Source organism: Symphalangus syndactylus, chromosome 4 (genome assembly GCF_028878055.3).
Source record: "Symphalangus syndactylus isolate Jambi chromosome 4, NHGRI_mSymSyn1-v2.1_pri, whole genome shotgun sequence".
In the NCBI taxonomy this organism is placed as follows: Eukaryota; Metazoa; Chordata; class Mammalia; order Primates; family Hylobatidae; genus Symphalangus; species Symphalangus syndactylus.
Window position 1 is genome coordinate 61391812 of NC_072426.2, and position 19465 is coordinate 61411276.

Consider the following 19465-nt stretch of genomic DNA (forward strand, 5'->3'; position numbering starts at 1 on the left):
AGGCTGGAGTGCTATGGCACGATCTCAGCTCACTGCAACCTCTGCCTCCTGGGTTCAAACAATTCTCCTGCCTTAGCCTCCTAAGTAGCTGAGATTGCAGGTACCCACCACCATGCCCAGCTAATTTTTTTTTTTTGTATTTTTAGTAGAGACAGGGTTTCACTATGTTGGCCAGGCTTGTCTTGAACTCCTGACCTCAGGTGACCCACCCGCCTTGGCCTCCCAAAGTGCTAAAGTGCTGGGATTACAGGCGTGAGCCACTGCACCTGGCCCAAGATATTTTTATATTAATTATTGTAGGCGGGTTGTGGTGGCTCATGCCTGTAATCCCAGCACTTTGGGAGGACAAGGCAGGCGGATTTCCTGAGGTCAGGAGTTGGAGACCAGCTTGGCCAACATGATAAAATCTCGTCTCTACTACAAATACAAAAATTAGCTGGACGTGGTGGTGCGTGCCTATAATCCCAGCTACTTGGGAGGCTGAGGCAGGAGAATTGCTTGAACCCGGGAGGCAGAGGTTGCAGTGAGCCGAGATCACGCCATTGCACTCCAGCCCGGGTGACAGTGCGAAACTCTGACTCAAAAAAAAAAAAAAAAAGAAAGAACTATTCCTACATACAATGATTTTTTGTTTGTTTGTTTGTTTTTTGAGATGGAGTCTCACTCTGCCACCCAGGCCAGGCTGGAGTGCAGTAGCAGGACCTCAGCTCACTGCAATCTCTGCCTCCTGGGTTCAAGCAATTCTCCTGCCTCAGCCTCCTGAGTAGCTGGGATTACAGGCACCCGCCGCCATGCCCAGCTACTTTTTTGTATTTTTAGTAGAGACGGGGTTTCACCACGTTGGCCAGGCTGTTCTCAAACTCCTGACTTCATGATCCGCCCTCGTTGGCCTCCCAAAGTGCTGGGATTACAGGCGCACCCGACCGTATGTAGGAACATTTCTAAGATGTATTAGAACCTCTCTGCCTTCTAAAAAACACCAGGACCATTTGGCCCTACTAAATGACACTTTACTAATGTTCTTTGGAGGGCTTGAGTTTTCCTTTAAAATTTTTGTTTCCTTCCGTGCTGACAGGAAATCACTTGTTGCTTAGTTGTCATTGATATGCCGCCTGTAGCAGCTGATTTTCCTCTAACGCCATTCTGATCTGTTGCAAGGTTGGAAGCCACATCATGAGAACTGCTGTAACTTCATGCAAAATGCAAACCAATAGATTCAGAATGAGGCCCTGAAGATTCTTATGAGATTGGTCTTGTCCAAACACTTGGGGGTTGATTAAAGAAAAACAATTTTTTTTTTTTTAAAGAGAATAGTCTTGAATCTAGGGCACCGAACTTTATGACAACTATTTTTCCTACTCAGAATACTTCCTTACTTCCCGATTCTTTAGGCTCTTGACAAATGTGGCATTAATATACAAAATGTAGTACCATTTTAAAAACTAGAGTCCACAAAAGGCTAGGCCTTGCAGTGGCTCATGCCTGTAATCCCAGCATTTTGGGAGACCAAGGTGCAAGAATGTCTTGAACCCAGGATTTCAAGACCAACCTGGGTGATGTAGCAAGACGTTATCTCTACTAAACATTAAAAACAAAAACAAACAAACAAAATACACTAGCCAGGCATGGTGGTGCATGCCTGTAGTCCTAGCTACTCCAGAGGCTGAAGCAGGAGGATCTCTTGAACAGGGGAGTTTGAGGTTGCAGTGAGCTATGATCACACCAGTGCATTCAAGCCTGGGTGACAAAGCAAGACCTTGTCTCAAAAATAATAATAAATAAATAAAATCCACAAAAAGAGGAATTAATATTTGAACATATACCTATATAGGAAATAGTGATAAGATATGGTATTGTGAAAAGACACATTTTAAATTCTATTTGATTTAAATATCTGGCACAATCTATGGTACTTTTTAGTAAGTGAAAATAACATGAGCTTGGGAAACAGATGAACCCAGGTCCAAAATTTTGTTCGTCCATTTGGGTAACCTTTGTGTAACTTAGCTATTTTCCCTTCATTTTCATCTATAGAATCCCCAACCTGAAAAATGGAGATAAAAACACTTTTTTTCTTTCTTTTTTTTTGAGATGGAGTCTCTCTGTCGCCCAGGCTAGAGTACAGTGGTGCAATCTCGGCTCACTGTAACCTCCACCTCCTGGGTTCAAGTGATTCTCCTGCATCAGCCTCCCGAGTAGCTGGGATTACAGGCGCACACCACCATGCCCAGCTAATTTTTGTATTTTTAGTAGAGACAGCGTTTCACCATATTAGCCAGGATGGTCTCGAACTCCTGACCTCGTGATCCACCAGACTTGGCCTCCCAAAGTGCTGGGATTACAGGTATGAGCCACTACACCCGGCCCAAAAACACTTTTTTTACTGAATTGTTTGCAAATAGATTAAGATAGTAGTTTAAGAGCAGTTGCTTATTTGGCACTTTCTATTGCAGAAATGAGCTAAAATAAGATAGGGTTATATATCAGTCATTAAAGATATAACACTAACCGTCTCAACAAAATCATTAATGTTTTACTGGGCAAATCTTGTGATCTTTTTCAATTGTGTGCTATCAGTGCCCCTGTGATCTCTGCTCACCTGTGATTACAGCTTTGTTCACCTGTGATTACAGCTTTGCTCATCCTCCTGTCATGAGATCTCCTCTACTCATGTAACAATTGAGCTATTGAAACGTGGCTTGTCTGGGCCAGGCGTGGTGGCTCATACCTGTAATCTCAGCACTTTGGGAGGCTAAGGCGGGTGGATCACTTGAAGTCAGGAGTTCAAGAGCAGCCTGGCCAACACGGTGAAACCCTGTCTCTACTAAAAAAGCACAAAAATTAGCCAGGTATGGTGGCAGGTGTCTCTAATCCCAGCTACTCAGGAGGCTGAGGCACAAGAATCACTTGAACCTGGGAGGCAGAGGTTGCAGTGAGCTGAGATCTTACCACTGAGATCGTACCACTGCACTCCAGCCTGGGTGATGAAGTGAGACTCTGTCTCAAAAAAAAAAAAAAAAAAAAAAAGACGGCTTGTCGGAATTGTGATCTAAGTGTAAAGCACACACTAGATTTCAAAGACTTTATCTCATTAACATTGGTTTACATTAATTATATGTTGAAATATTTTGGATATATTGGCTTAAGTGAAATACATTATTAAAATTAATTTCACCTGTTACTTTTCATGTTCTTTAATCTGGTTACTAGAAAATTTTAAATTAGCGAGGTGCAGTGGCTCACACCTGTAATCCCAGCACTTTGGGAGGCCGAGGCGGGTGGATCACGAGGTCAGGAGATCGAGACCATCCTGGCTAACACGGTGAAACACCGTCTCTACTAAAAATACAAAAATTAGCCAGGTGTGGTGGCGGGCACCTGTAGTCCCAGCTACCCAGGAGGCTGAGGCAGGAGAATGGTGTGAACCTGGGAGGTGGAGCTTGCAGTGAGCCGAGATTGCGCCATTGCACTCCAGCCTGGGCGACACAGCGAGACTCCGTTTCAAAAAAGAAAAGAAAATTTTAAATTAGGCCAGGCGTGGTGGCTCATGCCTGTAATCCCAGCACTTTGGGAGGCCGAGGTGGGTGGATCACCTGAGGTTGGGAGTTCGAGAGCAGCCTGACCAACATGGTGAAAACCCATCTCTACTAAAAATACAAAATTAGCCGGGTGTGGTGGCACATGCCTGTAATCCCAGCTACTTGGGAGGCTGAAGCAGGAGAATCAACTGAACCCAGGAGGCAGAGGTTGCAGTGAGCCGAGATCATGCCATTGCACTCTAGCCTGAGCAACAAGAGCAAAACTCCACCTCAAAAAAAAAAAAGAAAAATTTAAATTACTTATGTGTCTCACATTATGCTTCTATGGGACAGAGCTGGTTTAAGCAAGTTGCCCAAGGTCAACCTGCTAGTGTCAGCGGCAGAATTGGGACCAGGTGGTCTTGAAATATCGGCATTATAAATTAATTTTAACCATATATTAAAATATTTTAGTAATGCAATTAACATTCATAAGTTAGTATGCAAGGTACATTATGGTAATTTCTATACCAGATGTCTGGTAATTCTCATAGTACAGCTAGGCTTAACACATTATTTTAAAACAATTGGACATTTTGGAACCTTTCAGCTTTCAAAGTTGAGGTTAAGAAGGAAATGAAGGGCCAGGCACGTTGGCTCAAGCCTGTAATCCCAGCACTTTGGGAGGCCGAGGCGGGCGGATCACTAGGTCAGGAGATCGAGACCATCCTGGCTAACACGGTGAAACCCCGTCTCTACTAAAAATACAAAAAATTAGCTGGGCGTGTTGGCGGGCGCCTGTAGCCCCAGCTACTCGGGAGGCTGAGGCAGGAGCATGGCGTGAACCCGGGAGGTGGAGGTTGCGGTGAGCTGAGATCGCGCCACTGCACTCCAGCCTTAGGGACAGAGAAAGTCTCCGTCTCAAAAAAAAAAAAAAAAGAAGGAAATGAAGATAGGATGTCCTTATTACAATCTTTGAGATAATTTAGAGAGGAGAACATATCATTAATCTTTTGACATTATTTGTGTCCTAGTTTTCTTTTTCTTTTTCTTTTTTTTTTTTTTTTTTTTTTGAGACAGAGTTTCACTCTTGTTGCCCAGGCTCAAGTGCAATGGCTCGATCTCAGCTCACCTCAACCTCTGCTTCCTGGGTTCAAGCGCTTCTCCTGCCTCAGCCTCCCAAGTAGCTGGGATTACAGGTGCATGCCACCATGCCCGGCTAATTTTGTATTTTTAGTAGAGAAGGGGTTTCTCCATGTTGGTCAGGCTGGTCTCGAACTCCCAACCTCAGGTGATCCACCCACTTTGGCTTCCCAAAGCGCTGGGATTACAGGTGTGAGCCACCGCGCCTGGCCTGTGTCTTAGTTTTCAAAAAATTACTTTTATAAGGAATTAATCTTATGTGTCACAGAGAAAAAAAAATAGGAACAGCTCTTGTTTTAATAGAACTTATATTCTGGCCATTGGGTATGAGAGAACATAGATGTTAAACAAATAAATATACATCATATCAGGTGGTTATAAGGGCTATGAAGAAAAACAAAGCAGAGTAAGAGGACTGAGAATAACAGGGGAGTGAACAGGGGAAATGGTGCTATTTTTAATAGGAGAATCTAAGAAGTCCTCTCTGATATGCTGACATTTGCACAGGACCTAAATGAAGTGATGGAGCAAGCCTTGCAGTTATTTTGGGGAAGAGCATTCCAGGCAGAGGACAAGCAGGTGCAAAGAACCTAAGACAAGAACAAAAAGCTAATGTAATGGGAGTGCTGCGATCGAGTAGAAGATGAGGTCAGAGGATATGGGGTGGGGGTGGATACACAGGCCTGATGGTCCACTAGAAGGACTTTAGACTTCCTTTTGCTTGACACTGAAAGTCACTGGGGGTTTTAGGAGAGAGGAGTGATTAAGTTCTGTCACACTCTGCCTGCTTTATTGAGAACAGGTTGTAGAGGTCAGGAATAGAAGTAGCAGTGCCAGTTAAGATGCTATTGCAATGGTCCAGTTGAGCAAGCATGGTAGCTTAGACTATAATGGTACCAGTGTTCAAGGTGAGAGAGGTCAGATTTGTGTTGTTTATGAAGGTAAGGCTGACAAAATCTGAAAATGGATTGGATGTGAGGCATGGGGAAAAGATAACCAAGTTGCCTGAGTGCACATGACTATCTTATTTCATCTGTTCGTTTGTTCATTCATCCTTTCAGATATTTATTTATCAAGTATTTCTGCATGCTAGCAGAATGCCAGTAAATGTGGTACATGCTGGGATGATAACAGCAGAGAAATCTTTCAGTTTAGTAGATTTTAGGAGCATATATTTCAAGAACATTTTTTTCTGATTGTACTAGTCACTGAAGATATTTTTAAGAGAAAAATAAAATGTGAAGAAAAAATCTCCACCAAGGTATTACAATCTTGAAATATTTATTTATTTATTTTTCTGACAGGGTCTCACTCTGTCACCCAGGCTGGCGTGCAGTGGCACCATCACAGCTCACCGCAGCCTTGACCTCCCAGGCTCAGGTGATCCCCCCACCTCAGCCTCCTGAGTAGCTGGGATTACAGGTGCGCACCAGCACACTCAGATAATTTTTGTATTTTTTGTAAAGATGGATTTTCGCCATGTTGGCCAGGCTGATCTCGAACTCCTGGGCTCAAGTGATCCGCCTGCTCAGCCTAGTCTGCTGGGATTACAGACGTGAGCCACCACACCCAGCCAAAATCTTGAAATTTTAACATATATTCATTTCACTTTGAAATTCTTAACATATTATTTCTTTTGATTTATAATTTATGTATTATCTAAGATATATGTAACATAATATAATTGGAATCATACTTTATATTCAGTTTTGCACCTGGTATTTTTATCCCTCAATATGGTTCTCTTAACATGTCATTTAAATTTTTTTTTTCTTTTTTTGAGATGGAGTCTTGCTCTGTCGCCCAGGCTAATTCTTGTATTTTTTTTCTTTAGAGACGGGGTTTCACCGTGTTAGCCAGGATGATCTCGATCTCCTGACCTCGTGATCCGCCCGCCTCAGCCTCCCAGAGTGCTGGGATTATAGGCGTGAGCCACCGCACCCGGCCTTTTTTTTTCTTGAGATGGAGTTTTCACTCTTGTTGCCCAAGCTGGAGTGCAATGGCACAATCTTGGCTCACTGCAACCTCCGCTTCCTGGGTTCAAGTGATTCTCCTGCCTCAGCCTCCAGAGTAGCTGGGATTACAGGCATGTGCCACCACACCTAGCTACTTTTGTATTTTTAGTAGAGATGGGGTTTCTCCATGTTGATCCGGCTGGTCTTGAACTCCCGACTTCAGGTGATCCACCCACTTCAGCCTCCCAAACTGCTAGGATTACAGACGTGAGCCACCACACCCAGCCAACTAATTTTGTATTTTTAGTAGAGACGGGGTTTAACCATGTTGGTTAGGCTGGTCTCGAACTCCTGAACTCAGGTGATCCACCCGCCTCGGCCTCCCAAAGTGCTGGGATTACAGACGTGAGCCACCACCCCCGGCCTGATTTTGCTTCTTCCTTTTTTTTTTTTTTTTTTTTTTGAGACGGAGTCTCTCTCTGTCGCCCAGGCTGGAGTGCAGTGGTGCAATCTCGGCTCACTGCAAGCTCCGCCTCCTGGGTTCCCGCCATTCTCCTGCCTCAGCCTCTCCGAGTAGCTGGGACTACAGGCGCCCGCCACCACGCCCGGCTAATTTTTTTTTTTTGTATTTTTAGTAGAGACAGGGTTTCTCCGTGGTCTCTATCTCCTGACCTCGTGATCTGCCTGCCTCGGCCTCCCAAAGGGCTGGGATTACAAGCGTGAGCCACCGCGCCCGGCCAACCTGATTTTACTTCTAAGGTAACACAAATCTTTTAAAAATCATAGGAATACAGAAAGATAAAAATTGGAAAAACTGTTTACTCAGTCCCACCACTCAATCACAGTCACTGCTAAACTCCTGGTGGATCTCGTTCCAGTGATTTTTTAATGCTCAGATTATTTTTATTTTTTTAAAAAACTTACTTGCATTTCTACTTTAAATACAATTTTGTATCCTGACTTATTCACTTAACCTTTCTCCCCAGTTTTCATGAACATGCCTTTTTGATGACTATAAAAATTCTATGGAATAAATGAATAGATGAAGAAATGAAAGAAATCCTCAGCTGTAAAAGAAAGATGCAGATGGTGATAATGGTACCTTTCTTGGCAGTCAATTTAAGGATCAGTAGTGGAGTGTTTAGCACAGCATCTAGCACATTGTATGTACAACAGATGAGAGCCAGTTTTACTAACTCTCTTACCTAATTTCTTTCATCTGTTCATTTATTCATTTTCTGTGGAATTTACTTGGATATTAATATGGTCTATCTTTGACTATTGTTGGCCCATCCATCACAGAGTTTAATTAAGTTGATCTGTCAAGCTAAGTGGATGTCTTACTCTTCCCTTAGCACTCCATGAAGTTCACTGCACAGACTTTCCTAAAGAGCTAAGGTGGATTTACAGAAGCCTCCATGCCAGATCCTCTATAGATTTTCCTTAACTATTCACCTATTGTTTTGAGTATCTGTAATAGTATCTTGGTGCTGCATCTGTCCTAACAGTCTTTCCAACTTGTTGGCTTTTCACCTTAAATATTGGTAAGTAATCATTTATGCATATTTTAAAATTAAAAATAATCTTTCATAATTATAAAAATGCAACATCTGTTCACTTAAGAATGTTATAAATAGGCTGGGCGCAGTGGCTCATGCCTGTAATCCCAGCACTTTGGGAGGCTGAGGTGGGGAGACCACCTGAGGTCGGGAGTTCAAGTCCAGCATGACCAACATGGAGAAACCCTGTCTCTACCAAAAATACAAAATTAGCTGGGCGTGGTGGCGCATGCCTGTAATCCCAGCTATTCGGGAGGCTGAGGCAGGAGAATCACCTGAACGTGGGAGGCGGAAGTTGTGGGGAGCTGAGATTGTGCCATTGCACTCCAGCCTGGGCAACAAGAGTGAGACTCTATCTCAAAAAAAAAATCCAAGCAACAACACTACTCCTAGTATATACCATTTTATGTCCTTTTTTTCTATGTACATGTATGAATATATGTCCCTTGAACTTCTCCTGTACTTGTCCGTGTGGCTTGTCATAAAAAAATGGAGAAAACCCAAATTTTTCATTTTGGAAAAAAACAAATGTGGCATCTTTGAACTAAAGTTTCATATCTTTGTGATGTTTTTCTCAGAGTTGTTTAGGAAGCCTTACCTATTCAGTTTAGGGGACAGAAAACAAAGTGAGGGAAGGTTGATGCTGGATGTAAAAGGAAGTGGATAAAGAAAGTCAAGGTTAAAGGGGAAGGACAGGTTTCAGAAGCACATGTGTCTTCTTACTGGGTCCTCAGCTGCTGTTGCTTCTCATCTTGCATCTGGACCCCTGCCCAATACCAAGTGCCTGCCCTTTACCTCCCTCCTCCATCCTGCCCTTGAGACCCACATTAAGACATGCTAAGGCCCAACTCCCACTCTTCCGTACTAACCCTACAATAAAAATGCCCAAGACATTCCAGCTAGTGCTGATTTCTTAGGGTTGCTAGTAATCAGTATTGCCTTAGGGAGCTTTCTTGTGTTTGGGCAACATTTTTGCCTCAATAAAAGATCAAAGAGATCTCTTGCCATAGTAATACACAATTTAAATGGTTTAATTATGTTTAACATTCCACAGAACAATGAAACTATATATAGACTTTGTGCTTGATATTGGTATTCTATTTTTTTTCCTTAGTGATTCTTGCTGTGATCTATTTTTTTTTAATGTTACCATTTGTGCTGGTAAAACATGGGCTTTAATGTCAGATAAACTTGAAATCTTACACCTAACTTCACTTAACTTCATTAGTTGTAGGAACTTCATCAAACAATTTTACTTCTCTAAACTTCAATTTCCTTAGGCAAAATGGGGCTGACAATACCTAACTCCAATTGTAAAAGTTAAATGAAATAATATATTCCAAAGGATTAATACGGTGCCAGGGAGATAGTTTTTTAAGCCCTTGTTTCTTATCAGGCCTAGAATACTGTCTCATGGGTATTTGTTGCAAGTGAATTAAATAGATAAGCACATAATAAACATGAGTTCAATTCTTTGCCAGCGTAGATATCTGAGAATTTTTGCAAGGGAGAGAGAACACTCCCTGGTCTTTCAACACAGAAAAATGGTGCCCAGTGCTGTCATTCACTTACACATATCCCAGGTTATGGAGTCTACTTGAGTGCATGGCAAAGAAAAAAAAAGGATTGAGAATTTCAAAGAATGACCAGTAGAACCCAGACCCAGGAATTTTCCAGCATGCTGCCATAGAGCCAGCATGATTGAATTGACAGCAAAGTTATATCAGACTTTGCATTAGTCATCAGTGTCAGAGACTCTCAATATAAATCTTGGTTCCAGCAAAGAATTTAGAAAGGGAAAAATTGCCCTCATCCTAGAATGAGCTTAAGATCCAGGAGAAGGAATCCATGCACATAGCATTGAATGCATATGAAGTGCTAAAGTTGGTCAGCATTTTTTTAAATTGTGATTTAGCAATGATGGTTTCCTCTTTAATGATGAGTTTACAGTAAGAATAATATTTCTGGAACAGTGCAATCTAAAACTTTTTCTTATTTTACGTCTTGTCACTAAAGAGTAGCTTAACTCCCACATCACCAGCAAAATTCAGGGCACTGCCTGGCTGCTCTTGTCTGTAGGCAGGGGAAGAGAGAAAGTGAGGTGATTTCAGGAGGAAGACATCCCTACCAAAAAGTATCTTCCTATCTCTGAAATTATGTTTCAGAATCTCCTTGTAAAATGTTTATCACAGAGCCTGCACATATTAATTGTTCAATATAAGATGGTTGTTTCTATTACCATTATATTACACATAATAATATATATATAGTCATTATTTTATCTCTACAACTTTGCAGTCCTGGAAAAGACCATACCTTAAGTTGTTTTAGATCATGTCATTCTGCTCAAAACCTTCCAATGGTTTCTCATCTCCCTCAGAATCAAAATAAAATTTTTTTACAGTGAGCCCCAAGGCCCTATATCATTTGACCTCCAGCACTCTGGCCTCATCTCCTGCCACCGACTCCCTTGTTCATGCCATACCATCTATGTCAAACTCCTTATTGCATCTCAGCAAAGAAGGCACACTCACACCTCAGGGCCTTTGCACTTGCTATCCTTGGGCCTGAAAGTCTTCCCTCAAACCCTACTACAAATAGCTCCCTGTCTCACCTCCTTCAGGTCTTTGCTCAAATGCTGTCTTCTAACCAAGACCACTCCAGGTTGACTACACTTGCAACATCACACACACCATCCCTTTGAACTCCCTATTACCTTTTTTGTTGCTGTTGTTGTTGTTGTTGTTGTTTTTTGAGACAGAGTCTTGCCCTGTGGCCCAGGCTGGAGTGCGGTGGCACAATCTTGGCTCACTGCAACCCCTACCTCCTGGGTTCAAGCCATTCTCCTGGCTCAGCCTCCCGAGTAGCTGGCATTACAGGCATGCACCACCACACCCGGCTTTTTTTTTGTATTTTTAGTAAAGGTGGGTTTCACCATGTTTGCCAGGCTGGTCTCGAACTCCTGACCTCAGGTGATCCATCCGACTCGGCCTCCCAAAGTGCCGGGATTACAGGCATGAGCCATCGTGCCCAGTCCCCTATTACCCTTTGTACTAGTCAGGGCTCTCTTAGAAGGACAGAACTAATAGGAGAGACAGGAGTTTATTAAGTATTAACTTCCACTATCACAAGGTCCCAGTATTAACCATCACACCCTTCCTCTTTTTATTTTTCTCCATAGTCTGTATTATCATCTGATATAATCAATACGTATATATGTATTCATCTATTTATTGCTATCTCCCGACACTAAAGTAAAAGCTCAGTGAGGGTAGATCTATTATTTTGTTACTGATGCTTGGTCCCTGATAGTTGCATGTTAAATATTGGCTGAATGAATGAATGATACCTCTATCTTGTAATGGAAGATTTTGGAAAGTATTTTAATAAAAATACAACCATGTGGGGGATATGAGAATCAGGGTGACACCACCCAAGGAGGTAAAGGGGTCAGAATAGAGAAGTCCTAGAGGTCTGAAGACAAATTTGTCTATTTGATCATTTTGTAGAGAGCTAACCCTCTTCACTGGGTCAGCAACAATACCGCATTAATTTTGGCAATTGAAGAAAACCTAAACCTCATCTCAGGAATTCTACTGCTTTTTAAAAACCCATTTGTGGCCAGTTCTCATTCATGTTAATAGATCTCTCCTTTTCCTTTAAGGGCAGCAAAGCCAAAAAAAGTTACTTCAAGGGCCCAGAAAGGAACAACTAGCTAAATATAGACACATCATACTGTATGAAATAAAGACTGTGTAAGTCTGCCAAAATAAGATCCCATCAATGAGGAACATATTATGTTGTTCCTGGTTTCAACCTTGACATAGGAAAGTTTAAGAAACAGATTTGTAATTCTCTATTGCTTATGTAATAATTAGAAATTTTAAATGATCTGGTATTTGGACTGTCCTTTCAAAGAGCAACCTGGATATTTAAAGGCAGGGACTGGGACTACGTGACTCCAGACAAAAATATACTGTATCATACTGGAAGCTATGTATGCCTTCCCAGCTGCCGCAAGAACATTTGTCATGTGGTGACAGCATTCTTCTCACTTCTGATAGCTCACACACTCTCAAACTAGTATGCATGCCCTTTGCTATAGTTTCTGTGTCTTTGTGAAGTCAGTTTTCAAGAACCTTTGAGGACAGAACAACATAAGCAAGGTCTTAAGTCTCCTCTTACTTTTTCAGACCACTGCAAAGTTAAGGATAAAATCAGTAGAGATTATATGTCAATGATAGGTAATTTGAGGCTAGAGGTATGATGAAACCAAACACTTCAGGTGTGTGCAGAGTCTCACAATGCTAGGATTAAACATTAGCTTTTGATAGTAAGTAAAGCAGTCATTAAAAAATTGTTCTGGGGACGGGCACGGTGGCTCAAGCCTGTAATCCCAGCACTTTGGGAGGCCGAGGTGGGCAGATCACGAGGTCAGGAGATTGAGACCATCCTGGCTAACACGGTGAAACCCCATCTTTACTAAAAACATAAAAAAATTAGCCGGACGTGGTGGCAGGCGCCTGTAGTCCCAGCTACTCAGGAGGCTGAGGCAGGAGAATGGCGTGAACCCGGCAGTGAGCCCAGATCGCGCCACTGCAATCCAGCCTGGGTAACAGAGTGAGACTCCGTCTCAAAAAAAAAAAAAAAACGCTCTGGAAAACTTTATTTTATTTATTCTATTTTATTTTTGAGACAGAGTCTTGCTCTGTCACCAAGGCTGAAGTGCAATGGTGCTATCTCAGCTCACTGCAACCTCCACCTCCTGGGTTCAAGCGATTCTCGTGCCTTAGCCTCCCGAGTAGTTGGGACCACAGGCGCCTACCACTATGCCTGGCTGATTTTTGTATTTTTGGTAGAGACGGGGTTTTGCCATGTTGGTCAGGCGGGTCTCGAACTTCTGACCTCAGGTGATCCACCCGCCTCGGCCTCCCAAAGTGCTGGAATCACAGGCGTGAGCCACCACGCCCAGTTCTGGAAAACTTATAATTATAGCTCTCTCGGTGTAGATAAGTTAGACAGGAAGTAATTCTATTTTACAAGATGATGATATTTTTACATAGAAGCTGTAGAGGAAGAAAAATTAAGTGTAAACAGAGGGGAGGTACATTGGAGGCAGCCAATAGGTTAGCTCACAAGGGAATACCATGTGGGGCTTAAGCAAGAAGAAGCCAAATGATATGCAATAATTTGTTCCACATAGCATCAGAGAAACACTAGAGCAGCGATCCTCAAAGTGTGTCAGCATCACCTGGGAACCTATTTGAGATGGGAATGCTCAGTTCCAACCCAGACCTATTGAATCAGAAACTCCTGGGATGCAGCCAACAGGCTTAACAAGCCCTCCAGGTCATTCCGATGCATGCTAAAATTTGAAAACCATTGAACTAGTGTATTCCACGCCTTAGTGCAGTGGTTCTCCAGCATTAAAGAGTATTAGAATAATCGCCTGGTAATGGATCTACCTCTGATGCTGCATACAGAATAGGTGCTTTAGAGCCAGGCACAGTGGCTCATGCCTATAATCCCAGCAATTTGGGAGGCTGAGGTGGGAGGATAACTTGAGCCCAGGAGTTCCAGACCAGCCTGGGTGACATAGTGAGACCCCTTCTCTACAAAAAACTAAAAAATTAGCCAGGCATGATGGCACATGCCTGTGTACTCCCAGCTACTCTGGAGGCTGAAGTAAGAGAATTGCTTGAGCCTGGGAGGTTGAAGCTGCAGTGAGCTGTGATTGCACCACTGCACTCCAGCCTGGGTGACAGACCAAGACCTTGTCTCAAAAAAAAAAAAAAAGAATACATGCTTCATCAATTCTTGTGGACTTGTGGAAGAAGGGAAGGGAGAGGGAAGAAATATACTCCTATATATATATGCCAAAGAACCAGAACTCACAACTTTTGTCACTCATCTCTTAGGTTTTCTTTTTCTTTTCTTTTTTTTTTTTTTTTTGAGATGGAGTTTTGCTCTTGTTGCTCAGACTGGAGTGCAATGGCGTGATATCGGCTCACCGCAACCTCCACCTCCCAGGTTCAAGTGATTCTCCTGCGTCAGCCTTCCCAAGTAGCTGGGATTATAGGCATGCGCCACCAAGCCCAGCTAATTTTGTATTTTTAGTAGAGATGGGGTTTCTCCGTGTGAGTCAGGCTGGTCTTGAACTCCGGACCTCAGGTGATCCGCCCACCTCGGCCTCCCAAAGTGCTGGGATTACAGGTGTGAGCCAATGTGCCCGGCTTTAGGTTTTCATTTTTATTATATTCCAACAAATTTACAGGATAAAAGTCATCTTCATCTCTAGTACAATTTACATTGTACAAAGTAAACGTACACAATAGATATTTTACTGAGTTGAAATCAGTGTATATGTACTATTTTGGGATATTTGATATTTTTATTTTGTGTTTATTTTGTATTTATGCTTTATCTTTATAAATGATTGGAGGCTTTTGCTTTTTTTCACTTGGCTTATGTACACATTTCCATGTATCAGTTTATCTATATGCTTGTCATTTTGTTTTTTTTGTTTTTTGTTTTTTGTTTTCAGACAGGGTCTCACTCTGTTATCCACACTGGAGTTCAGTGGCGAGATCTTGGTTTACTGCAGCCTCTACCTGCCAGGCTCAAGCAATCCTCCCACCTGAGCCTCTGGAATAGCTGGGACTACAGACATGCACCACCATGCCTGGCTAATTTTTGTATTTTTGTAGAGATGAGGTTTCACCAATGTTGCCCAGTCTGGTCTCAAACTTTTAGACTCAAGTGATTGGCCTGCCTCAACCTCCCAAAGTGCTGGGATGACATGTATGAGCCACTGCTGGTCATTTTTCTGCTTTACTATTTTTCTGTATGTTTCTTTTTCAACGGCTTATTAAACAACTAAATTCTGATTTTTATGACAAGCAGTGGTAATAACATCTGAATCTTCTCTTGAAGACAGCATTGAGTGCCATTATGTGCTAAGTTCAGCTCAGATAACAAAGAAACAAAGGATCAGTCCCAGTTCTGTTAGAGACAATAGTCACTTGAAGAAATTAGCAAGGACCGCATTAAGAAGCACCACAGAGCTTAAGTGATTAGAGAATAGGAAGTCAAGAAGTGGTCAGAAAGGGATGTCTCCCTGAAGAAAATTAAATTTTGGATCGACACTGGGAGGAAGTGATGGATACAGATTGGCAGAGAGTAGGAAAGACATTTCAAGTTTTTCTTTCTTTTTCTTTTTCCTTTTCTTTTTTTTTGAGACAGAGTCTTGCTCTGTTGCCCAGGCTGGAGGGCAGTGGCGTGATCTCGGCTCACTGCAACCTCCACTTCCCAGGTTCAAGCGGTTCTCCTGTCTCAGCCTCCTGAGTAGCTGGGATTACAGGCGTGTGCCACCATGCCTGGCTAGTTTTTGTATTTTTAGTAGAGACGGGGTTTCAATTTCACCATATTGGCCAGGCTTGTCTCAAACTCCTGACCTCAGGTGATCTGCCCACCTTGGCTTCCCAAAGTGCCAGATTACATGTGTAAGCCCACCGCACTGGGCCCCATTTCAGGTCTTTCTAAGGGCCTAAAGAAAGGAACTAGTGCCAGTCTCAGTGGCTCACCCCTGTAATCCCAGCACTTTGGGAGACTGAGGCAGGTGGATCACAAGGTCAGGAGTTTGAGACCAGGCTGGCCAATATGGTGAAACCCTGTCTCTACTAAAAATACAAAAATTAGCTGGGCGTGGTGGCAGATGCCTGTAGTCCCAGTTACTCAGGAGGCTGAGGCAGGAGAATCGCTTGAACCCGGGAGGCAGAGGTTGCAGTGAGAAGAGATCATGCTACTGCACTCCAGCCTGGGTGACCGAGTGATACTCTGTCTCAAAAAAAAAAAAAAAAAGAAAGGAACTAGCTAGTCATGTGCTGTGTGCTATCTGCCAATTAACTTGGCCTAAGAAGAAGGTCATGTTAGCGAATAACAAAAAATGAGGTTAGAGAGTTGACAGCAAGCACAGAACCCTAAGCCTAGAGATATGGCAACCAGTACACAGGGAAATAATATGTTCACAAATGAGGAAGTGATGTGATAAAAACTACAGCATCATATGAGAAAAACAAAAACAAAAACAAAAGCTGACACCCCAAATTAACATGGCTATAAGAAGTAAAATCCTTGGGTTTAATTTATTGGCAATAGAAGCTATTTAAAGCAAGACTTTTTGTAAATAAGATACATGATAATTATTTACACTATTTTTTTTTTTTTTTTTGAGACAGAGACTTGCTCTGTTGCCCAGGCTAGAGTGCGGTGGCACAATCTTGGCTCACTGCAACCTCCACCTCCTGGGTTCAAGTGATTCTCCTGCCTCAGCCTGTGATGAATTTAATTTAATTTTTTTTCTTTTTTCTTTTTTTTTTTTTTGAGACGCAGTCTCGCTCTGTCACCCAGGCTGGAGTGCAGTGGCGCGATCTCGGCTCACTGCAAGCTCCGCCTCCCGGGTTCACGCCATTCTCCTGCCTCAGCCTCCTGAGTACCTGGGACTACAGGTGCCCGCCACCATGCCCGGCTAATTTTTTATATTTTTAGTAGAGATGGGGTTTCACCATGTTAGCCAGGATGGTCTCGATCTCCTGACCTCGTGATCCGCCCTCCTCAGCCTCCCAAAGTGCTGGGATTACAAGCGTGAGCCACTGCACCTGGCTATTTTATTTTATTTTTTATTTTTATTTATTTATTTTTTTTGAGACGGAGTCTCGCTCTGTCGCCCAGGCTGGAGTGCAGTGGCGCGATCTTGGCTCACTGCAAACTCTGCCTCCCGGGTTCACGCCATTCTCCTGCCTCAGCCTCCCGAGTAGCTGGGACTACAGGCGCCTGCCATCACGCCCGGCTATTTTTTTTTGTATTTTTAGTAGAGACGGGGTTTCACCGTGTTGTCCAGGATGGTCTTGATCTCCTGACCTCGTGATCCGTCCGCCTCGGCCTCCCAAAGTGCTGGGATTACAGGCGTGAGCCACTGCGCCCGGCCCTATTTTTTTTTTTTTTTTTAGTAGAGTCTGAGTTTCATGTTGGCCAGGCTGGTCTCGAACTCCTGACCTCAGGCAATCCTCCTGCCTCGGCCTCCCAAAGTGCTGGGATTACAGGCATGAACCACCGCGCCCAGCCTATTTATTTATTTATTTATTTATTTATTTATTTGAGATGGAGTCTCACCTTGTTGCCCAGGCTGGAGTGCAATGGCACGATCTCGGCTCATTGCAGCCTCCACCTCCCGAATTTAAGCGATTCTCCTGCCTCAGCCTCCCAAGTAGCTGGGATTACAGGTGCTTACCACCACGCCCAGCTAATTTTTTGTATCTTTAGTAGAGATGGGGTTTCACCATGTCGGTCAGGCTGGTCTCGAACTCCTAACCTCGTGATCCGCCCCCTCTTGGCCTTCCAAAGTGTTGGGATTACAGGCGTGAGCCACCACGCCTGGCCTACAATAATTATTTACACTATTATATCTTTCTTCTGTTGTCTGTGTACAAATGTGCTTTAGCAACTCTCTGCCCTTTTTACCCCAGCATCACAGTGTAAAATAATTCTTTTTCTTTCTTTCTTTTTTTTTTTTTTTGAGACAGAGTCTCTCTCTGTAGCCCAAACTGGAGTGCAGTGGTGCAATCTCGGCTCAATGCAACCTCTGCCTCTGGGGCTCAAGAGATTATTGTGCCTCAGCCTCCCGAGTAGTTGGGACTACAGTTGTGCACCACTAGGCCCAGCTAATTTTTTTGTATTTTAGTAGAGATGGGGTTTCACCATGTTGCCTAGGGTGGTCTCAGACTCCAAAGGTCACACGATCCACCCACCTGGGCCTCCCAAAGTGCCTGGCCGAGTGTAAAATCATTCTAAGGTAAGTTATTTCTACTAGAAAATAGCCCTTGACACATCAAATTCTTTTTTGCTAGGCAGGATGGAGTGCAATGGTTGGACAGCTCACTGCAGCCTTGATTTACTGGGCTCAGGCGATTCTCCCACCTTAGCCTCCTGGGTAGCTGGGACTACAGGCACATGCCACCATGCCCAGCTAATTTTTGTATTTTTTGGATTTTTTAGTAGAGATGGGGTTTCACCATGTTTCCAAGGCTGGTCTCAAACTCCTCCACTCAAGCAATTCACCCGCCTGGGCCTCCCAAAGTGCTGTGGATTACAAGTGTAAAGCACTGGGCTCAGCCAACACACCAAATTATTATTATTATTATTATTATTTTGACATGGAGTCTCACTCTGTCACCCAGGCTAGAGTGCCGTGGCGTGATCTCAGCTCACTGCGACTCCACCTCCCAGGTTCAAGAGATTCTCTCTCTCAGGTAGCTGGAATTACAGGTGCATGCTACCACGCCCGGTTAATTTTTATATTTTTAGTAGAGACAGGGTTTCACCATGTTGGCCAGGCTGGCCTTGAACTCCTGATCTCAAATGATCTACCTGCCTAGGCCTCCCAAAGTACTGGGATTACAGGCCTGAACCACCACGTGCAGCTGACGCACGAATTTATTTTTCTTTCCTTTTTTTTTTTTTTTTTTGAGACGGAGTTTCTGTCGCCCAGGCTGGAGTACAATGGCACGATCTTGGCTCACTGCAACCTCTGCCTCCCGGGTTCAAGTGATTCTTCTGCCTCAGCCTCCTAAGTAGCTGGGATAACAGCCGTGTGCCACCATGCCAGGCTAATTTTTGTATTTTCAGTAGAGACAAAGTTTCACCACAGTGGTCAGGCTGATCTCAAACTCCTGTCCTCGTGATCCACCTGCCTCGGCCTCCCAAAGTGCTGGGGTTACAGGGATGAGGCACCATGCCCAGCCAACACACCAATTTCTATCATGCAAAGTAATTTAGATTTTCTTGAACAAATCGTAACACTGTATTTCTGTACTACATTTCTGAATCCACTACACTAGCACTGACCTGTAATGGCAGTACCACTTAACCCTAGTCAAACCAGGGAAGTCCGTGCTTGCTGTATTTTTTGCATCTGCTGTCAACTTCATTTAAGGCAACTGTATCTAATTTCACTTTTCATTTTCTTTAATTGGGGCAGTAATAAAGCTCAATACAGCTTTAAAAATTTTTAATATGATTTTAAATATGCCAAAGATATCAAATAAAAGAGGAAATGTGATGCTATACTTTCCAGCACTGAGCTCTCTTTTTTCTTTTTCTTTTTTTTTTTTTTTTGAGGCAGAGTCTCGCTCTGTCACCCAGGCTGGAGTGCAATGGCATGATCTCAGCTCACTGCAAGCTCAGCCTCCCAGGTTCACGCCATTCTCCTGCCTCAGCCTCCCGAGTACCTGGG